Below are 8,772 nucleotides of genomic sequence, written 5' to 3'. Positions count from 1 at the left end.
CTTGATGAAGTAGCCAGCCTGTGTCTGCACTATATCAGACCACCGGAGCAGACTCCCATAGAATGTTCTCCCATGCACACAGAAACCAAGTAGAGATTAAGAAGTTCTGGCTTACCATGGTTCCTGGTATGCCACTGTCTTATGGCACGGGTGGGGCTGCTCCACTGAGCTTGTTCTTGGGCCATTTCATCTTCCCTGTCCACCTGGCATTCACTCAAGGAAGAGGCACCAAGAAACCCCTTGGAGAGGAATGCCTGAATTGATGGGCTAAGAAGCCAGAAGGTGATGGTGAGCAGTTCAGCAACATCCGTGCACAGCCAGCACTTCTGTTCAGATAAACCATGCAGCTGTCCCGGACTCCTGGCTGGAGGTTCAGTGTGGTTAAGAATTCAGAAGCAAGTGGCAGTTCTGCAGATGGAAGACGCTAGCTATAATTGGGTGGGGGGGTGACTGCTGAGAAAAAGAGGTGCCCCTGGTCCCCTTCTCTTGTCTGCTCCAGGAGGATTCTAGCAATTCCCTTCTGTGCAATGAGGCAACTCTTTGGAAAACTGCAAAGCAGCCCCAGGGCAACCTGAGGTCTTTCCTAGAGCAAGCCATTCCAGCAAGCAAAGGCTGAGATGCTTTAGGGCCCAGATCAGCATGCATGAGATGGACCGTTCTGCTGTGTTCCCGCGAGGGGCGATCTGCAGAGATGGGTAGGAATGTTTCCAGTTTTGCTTGGGATTGATTTTTTGCAGTCCCCTCTGAGATTCATACCCCGACTGCGAAACTGTAGAGCAAAGCAGCCCAGGTTCTCCCTGCCCCCCAGGACACAGCTCAGATCTCTCAGCCACTCCGCTTTCGGAAAGGAAGCAGGATTTTGGCCAGCGCAGGATAGCACTTAACAGTGGGGGAAATCTGTGGACATTGAAGCAAAAAGGGATGATCAGACCATGTCGACTGACAACAAGGGGGGGGGGTAACCTTTGGGCGTTCCTCCTATTTGTAGTAGCAGTCCAGCGTTTGGTCTGCTTCTCTTCCAGATACCAATCAGGAGAAGGCCTCCCATGGTAGTTGCCCTACCATAAGCTAAGGAGGGGAGACACCACAGAAGCAGGCTTGGAGGGTTGCTAGCCTTGGAGCCAGCCCTTCAGCTGCCTTCTTGACAGCTATTTTATCTGCAGCAATGAAGTGCTGGCATGCAGACCCAGGGTCGAATCTCACTCTGTCATGGAAGCTCACTGGCCTGGCCTTAGGTCAGCTACTTTCTGACTCCGAGTCCTGACTTACCTCACAGGGTTGTTTTGTGAAGACAAAATGGAGGAGGGGTGAATAATGTCGAAAGCCCCTTTGTGTCTGTATTTGGAAAGAAAAGCGGCTAGAAATATCTAAATAAATAATGCTCAGCTGATGATCTTCTTCAGCACATGCGTTTCAGCTGTCAATCACTGCTTATTTTGGCTGTCATTAAAGGCAGAACAGGCTGGGCCGTTGTTTTCCTTCCAGTTGTCATTCCTACTATTGGGAAAGACCCATCTCAGTACAGTTAGGAGGCCATACAGTCCAGCAACCTCACTGAGGTTAAGCAGTTTGGGTCTGGTCTGTATTTTCAGGGGAGACCACAGGTATCTTGAGTTCCACGATTGGAGAAAAGTGGGATGCCCGTGCAATAAACACATCTGGTCCACTGGCACATCTGGTCCACTTGGTATTGTGCAGACTTGCACAATAAAAATATTAAAAAATTATGGATAGAATTCTCCAGGAGACCCTCAAAATGGATATAGGGCTATGTACTGTGGTCTAGTACCTACCGTACCAGGGTCAAGCTGTCAGTTGCAGTGGGGTGAAAGACTGAAGTGTTGGAGGGGGCCCAAAATACCTGAAAGCCTAGGGGCTCGGCCATGAGTTAATATGACCGTGCTCTGACTCAATATAAGGTAGTTTTGTATGCTTATCACATGACAGCTGAACCCCTCAGTTCTCAATGGGAGAATGGTTGCTGAAAGTAGCACGAATCTGTGGAAGGCATCATTCTTCAGGATTCTGCTTCCCTAAGTTCTTCCAGAAACCAAATAAGAAGACGGCTGACTCTCCTCTAGCACTGATGCATTTAAACACCTGAGCAGGACCATGCAGACGCCTTGCAGTTGATGGTTCACCTACTGGTGAGGCTCATTTTGAAGGACTTGATTACAGCTTTTTAGGCCTGTTGTCAATGCTGTAGCACAGCGGTTAAGTGGTTCGACTGCGAATCAGCACTCTACTGGTTCGAATCCCACTACTAACATGAGCTCAGTAGGTGGCCTTGGGTAAGCCACTCCTCTCAGCCCCAGCTCCCCAGATGTATTGTGGGGATAATAACAACACTATAACTTGTTCACCACTCTGGGTGAGGCATTATTCTGTCTAGAAGAGCAGTATATAAGCATAGTTATCATTATTATTATTAATTATTATATCTCCCCCTTTGGAGAATCTTCAAGAAGGCAATTATGTCTCCCTCTTACCCAGGACAGGCAATTTTAAATTAAATGACTAGAGCAGACAGGCAACAGTCTTCAGCAACATTTAATGGGGTACACAAGCAGTTATTCTTGGTATGATGCTCAGGGTGTTACAACAGTGCCCCAGTTTTCATGCATGAGAAGTCTGAGGGTATGCAGTTGTGACTGACGGGTATCTAATGTCACACAGAGTAGGATAATGGTCACTTAAGCTGCCTCCAAGAAAGAAAATATTTAATGAGACATATATGTACCCCCCCTCCGCCCATGCCCGCCCATGAATAGCTTTAGGGAGGTCAATTCGTAGTTTTCTGAAAACAGAGGCAAAGGGGGTTGTCAAGAAAGATTCAACCCCCCCCCATTATCCCTACTACTTAAGCATGACTTATAATTTACTTGCTGGCGAGTAGGTGTTCCCTTTTTTTTGGTGTCTGTGTTTTGTTTGACAGTACCAGGATGGCTGTTTAAAGCCTCATATAAAAGTCTGTGACGATTATTCAGTGTCATTTTTTCTTTTCTTTTTTTGAGAGGGGAGAGGAGTTACTGCCTCACAATCCATAATTAAAACCACTACAGAAAACAGTGGCCGACTTTTGCATGTATTCATTTCCAGGTCTTTGTACTTGCCACAACCATCCAGACTTAACCGGACTGGATTAATTTTCCCCCCCACTGAACTGCATTCTCTCCATCATATATACATTTCTAGTATTAATAGGTACATGTGCAGTACAGTGGTGTGTTGTCAAGGAGAGGGTGGCTAGTAAGTGAGAAATAGGATCCTGTAACGGAACACATTATGAGGTTGTGCATCCTGGGCCTATCCTGTCTTCATTCTTTCTCCCTCCTTCCTGTAATAGTCGATTTTTTTCCTCCTTTTTATATTGACTCTCTCAGGACCTGGTCTCTTCACTTTGTTCACACACCTGCACTAAATATATCCATTTATGTTATGGGCAGAATACTGAACCCCTCCCACTAAGAAATTGATCAGGGGGTACTTGAGGAAAGGATCATTTATGTCAAATAATATCTGTGTAGTTTAAATAAATTGCTTTCAGTGCCTGATTTCCTAGCATGTTCTATACCAGCAGAATAGTGTCAAGTTTCCAGCTTTCATGCACTTTCTATTCAAGCTATATGATGTTGGAGGGTGGGGGAGAAGCATTAGGAATGTGGCATTTTTAGGTCTTCTCTGAATGCTCTGTGGCCTAAGTGCTCATTTGATAACAACAACATTCAATTTATATATCGCCCTTCAAGACAACTTAATGCCCACTCAGAGCGGCTTACAAAGTATGTTATTATTATCCCCACAACAATCATCCTGTGAGGTAGGTGGGGCTGAGAGAGCCCCAAGAGAGCTGTGACTGACCCAAGGTCACCCAGCAGGCTTCAAGTGGAGGAGGGGGGAATCAAACCCTGTTCTCCAGATTAAGAGTCCCGCGCTCTTAACCACTACACCAAACTGGCTCAATATATTCAGCAGTTCCTGGAAGAGGTATGTCCTGCCTTCTTTTGGAGGAAGGGAGAGTGGCTCAGATCAATGTATGTGTGTAAAAAGCCCCAGACCCACCACCAGTCAGAAACAACAGAATTGGGCTTGATGTACCAGTGAGCTAACTCAGCATAAGTAGGGTTGCCAACCTCCGAGTGGTGGCTGGAGATCTCCTGGAATTACAACTGATCTCCAGGTGACAGAGATCAGTTCCTCTGGAGGAAAGGGCTGTTTGGGAAGGTGGAGCCTATGGCATTATACCCTGCTGAGGCCCCTCCCCAAACCCAGCCCTCTCTAGGCTCCACCCCCCAAATCTCCAGGAATTTCCCAGCCTGGAGCTGGCAACCCTAGATAAGATAGGTAGACTCTGAAGGAACTTTATCTTGGATTGCAAATTTTACTGCATTTCCCCAGGCCTGTGTAGAGTACATGAAAGAAACTGGAACCCAGTCAAAGACGCAGCAAGAGGAATAACAGAAACGCCAACATCCAGTTCAGAACTCTTTAATACAAGTGTATACTTTTTAAAATCTTGTTCTCCCAGGGTTAAAACCATCTATGTGTAAGTGAACCATGTCTATTAAGGTATATACAAAACCAGACTGTTCATATTGGCGCATACAAGGTATTATATATTTATATAATATAGAACTTTAACATATAGGAATCGACAATGGGAAAATAGTTCTGATGCCCTTGACATTATCATTATTATTTTTTTTTAATAAGTGAAATGTGTGACCTGAAAAAGAAAACAAAACAGGAAACAGAAATCTTTGCAAAGGAAAAAAAGAAAACCCAGACCTGTTGAAATGAATCCTGTAAATTGACTGAACAGAAAAAAAAACCAGAATGACTGTAGAGAAAAGAATGGCACTAAAAAAATAATAATAATAAATTAGATGAACAATTGTGTAAATATAAATTTTTAAAAAGATGACAATCTTAATAAATAAGCTTTTTTTTTTACTATTTACATCTTTATATATTGCTTGAAGATTTAAATTAGATTCGTTAAAAACAAACGAACACAGCAACAAAACAGACCAAAAAAAAATATCCAGGAGCAGCAAAATTACAGGCGTGAGGTACAGAAATAAAGGTTTACAACTGTGTTTTTGTTTTGCCTCTTTCATAATTTCTCTCTCTCTCTCTCTCTCTCTCTCTCTCTTTATACAGTAGACCAGTAGAACTCTTGTGAAAATAATTCCATAGTACATTTTTTGGCATATTGGTTGACATGGACTTTGAGCAGGTGCCAAAACAGATTCCATAATAACATTATATTAATAGTAACCATCATAATCATAACAATTAATAACAGGATACAATATGGTATATAAATATGGAAGAGCAGTTGGTAATAGGAATACACTGATTTTTTCTTTCCACTAGAAGAAATCACAGTTTTATTTGCAAATATTACATTTAATTTATATATATAATATTATATATGTAATATTACATATATATGCCAGTCTTGCTTCCTTTGGAGTCAACGGCAAATATGAGGGGAGAAGAAATGGGGGCTACCCCACTTCTCCATTCTTGTTTCAAAGGAAGCAAAAGGCAGCCCCATTAGCTGCAGTCCGGGAAGGTTCCATTCAAGGTTCTAAGCATGGCAAATTCCACCATGTCTTCAGTTCCTCCACTTTTTAATTGCTGGTGAAAAATCGTGTCTACAAAGCCCGCAGCCCTGATCCAGTAAGGGAGAGTGTTGGGTATGTTCCGGCTGGGCACCCAGGTCTGTGTGGGTTAAAAAGGTCACATGCATTCACACACACACACACCCTTATCCGGAACCAGTGGCTGCCCATGCAGTTAAGCCTGCTCAGTTGCATCCACAGAGGTGGGGGCTTGTGCTCTCTGATCTGAAAATGCTGATTACCTATTTTGGGTAGAAGGAGACGAAATCCAGCCTCCCTCTTGCCCCCTGCAGTGGTGCTCAGCACCGTTGGCACCAGCCTTCTGTGTAGTAAATCCCTTTGTGGAGATTTCCCCACAGGTAATAAGGTCGCACGTGAGGATTTGTGGATTGGGGCTCTAGGACTTTGCACTGAATATCATACTGACCTCACCATTGAGAAAAGGACTGATAAAACAACACATCCCAAAGAGGTGGAAGGACCAGGGTGTCCCCTGATTTCCAGCCCTGTTGGTTCAACCCTCAATATCCCCCTCCTATGTTCTTCCCTAAGACTGAGTTGTGATGTTCAGCCATGCTTCAAGATTAAAAAAGGGCTGGAAACGCCGCCCCCCCGCCATCACCCAGGGGCTTTGTTGGGACCGAGATGTCCTACCTAAGCCAAGCTGTCTATATGGATGGAGCTTTAAAGGCCAGGCTGCTTCTTCAGCCTGGCCCAGGAAACCTCATCCTTGAAGCAAGCATCACTGTAGGCCTCACAAATATCCGGTACCATGTTACGTTCCTTTAAGCTTGTGTTTAAGGATGAATAAGTGTGGCAAAGGCATCAAGCACAGAAGCACATTTCAGATGTTTCCCAGCTTCCTAGGCCAAAAACAAGTTGGCAACTCAGCCCAAAATCTAGGGCTTGAGCCATCACACTCCCAACTAGCACTGGGGGTGAGGGGTAGCCCCATAATATGGACCTTCATTCCTTTCCTCCCACAAAGTGATGCCTGAGACTTGAGTTTGACAAGTTGGTAGAATTTCAGTTGGGAGGCAGATGAAGTTCCAAAATAATAATAATAATAATAATAATAACATTCAATTTATATACTGCCCTTCAGGACAACTTAATGCCCACTCAGAGCGGTTTACAAAGTGTTATTATTACCCCACAACAATCACCCTGTGAGGTGGGTGGGGCTGAGAGAGCTCCAGAGAGCTGTAACTAGCCGAAGGTTACCCAGCTGGCTTTAAGTGGAGGAGTGGGGAATCAAACCCGGCTCTCCAGATTAGAGTCCTGCCGCTCTTAACCACTACACCAAACTGGCTCATAAGGCATCATCTATTCATTTTGGGCTTGGGAGAGAAACATGGGCCCTATTCTGCTAACACTTCACAAGTCCATGATTTCTCTCTGAACTCTGGGAGAAGCTTTCCTCCAGAAACATGGGATTCGTAACCGGTCCATCCCAACATTCACGTATGGAGACCAGATTTAAAGGAGAAGTCACAATCCTATACCTTGAATGTATTGGAAACTGTAAGGAGTGGAGGCTTTTCTCTAGACTTGTTTCTTTTTTTTTCTTTTACTCCTTTTTTTTTGCCAACAGCTTTGTTTCCCCAATTTTCACTCTTGGCTTCAGAGATTTGAGCAAGTATACATCATTTATGAGTACACGGCACTGGTTTATCAACACACACATTACATTTAAAATGCATAAATTTTATCAGGAAAATTTGGTGCAAAGAATCTCCAGTAGAGAATCTCCAGGTGGAGAAACAAAATGGGAATGGAGTTTTAGGGGTGGCTGAAACTGCAGGTTTTTGTTTTTTTTTCACCACAGGGGTGCAGAGAACTCTGAAAGATACAAGGACCCCACTCCTTTGCCTCTGTGCTCAGACCCATGGAAGCTTGCAAATTTTGAGGAAGAACTCTTTTGCTCTCCTTTGGTGCACTCTTAAGAGGACTGAAAACCAAACTTGGCTTGGCTTGGCTGGACAGCACAACTCACTCGCGGTGTAGTTGTTTGGATGCAAAGTGGCTGTCAAATTGCTCTGTCTTGTAGCCCAGACCTGTTTTACTTCTAGGAACATGAAAACGGACCTTGGACATGAATGACAGCTGGAATGCCAGTTGTGGCATGTATGGGTGCAGGCAGGCTTGTGCAACCTATATCAGCGCGACTGTTACAAGAACTGCCTTTGGTGGCTTCAGCTGGATCTAAATTCAGTGGCTGTGCCCTGCTCACACGTGCCGAAGCTAGGTAACATCTCATTGGCAGCAAATATTGTCCTAGTCAACACCAACACTGGACCCACTTGGTTGCAGTAAAAGATGCATCACGGCTCTAGGAAAGGGCTCCTGGCTGAAGCCACAAAGCTATGGGTGCCAAATAGGGGCAAATGGAGGGAGCCAGTGCTGTGAAAGCAATACAGATCATGTTATGGGGTTAATTTACACCCAGGGATCTGTATGTTACCTGCCCCTCTATATGGTTCTTTTCTGGTTGCAGTTTGGTCTCAAACTTATGGTCCTCGATGCTGTGGAGAGCAGAACGCTCTCAGATCTGCCGCTGACCCAGCTTCTGTGCTGCTCCACCCTCACCCAGCCATCTTTGTTTCAAGACAATGGAAGGAATTTTGAACATGGAACAAACCTGTTCCATGTTCCAAACCGAAGTCTCCTGTCTAATAATCTTAGCAGCTCCTCCCCCACCCCCACCCCCATTTGCTTTTTTGCTCTTAATATTGTGAATTGAGACTGTGCAGTTAGAAGAGCAATGAAATACTGGTAAAAGTCTAAAAAAAGGGGGAGGGAACCACTCATATATACTATGACATACTTGCTTTGCTCTTAAAATATCTTTGGGGAGGGACTGTGCCCCTGCCTCACGTAAGTACAAATGACAGAACACCAAGGGGTAAGGCGCAGGCATCTTTTTAACTATCATGAAACACAAGGGCAAAGAAATGAGACATGATCCACTAGCAATGAAATGGTCCACCATTGTTAGATCCACTGTGATCTATCATTGGGGCTGCCTGCCTCCTTTGTGCCTGGTCCACTGAAATGAATGGGCATACCTAAGGCCACCATAGGGTTCTCACGCATCTCCCATTCATTTCAATAGGGCTTGTGCAGGAGAACTTCTGAAGGG

The sequence above is a fragment of the Eublepharis macularius genome, chromosome 14 (assembly GCF_028583425.1).
Source record: "Eublepharis macularius isolate TG4126 chromosome 14, MPM_Emac_v1.0, whole genome shotgun sequence".
Classification (NCBI taxonomy): domain Eukaryota; kingdom Metazoa; phylum Chordata; class Lepidosauria; order Squamata; family Eublepharidae; genus Eublepharis; species Eublepharis macularius.
Note: the sequence above shows the minus strand (reverse complement) of the source record.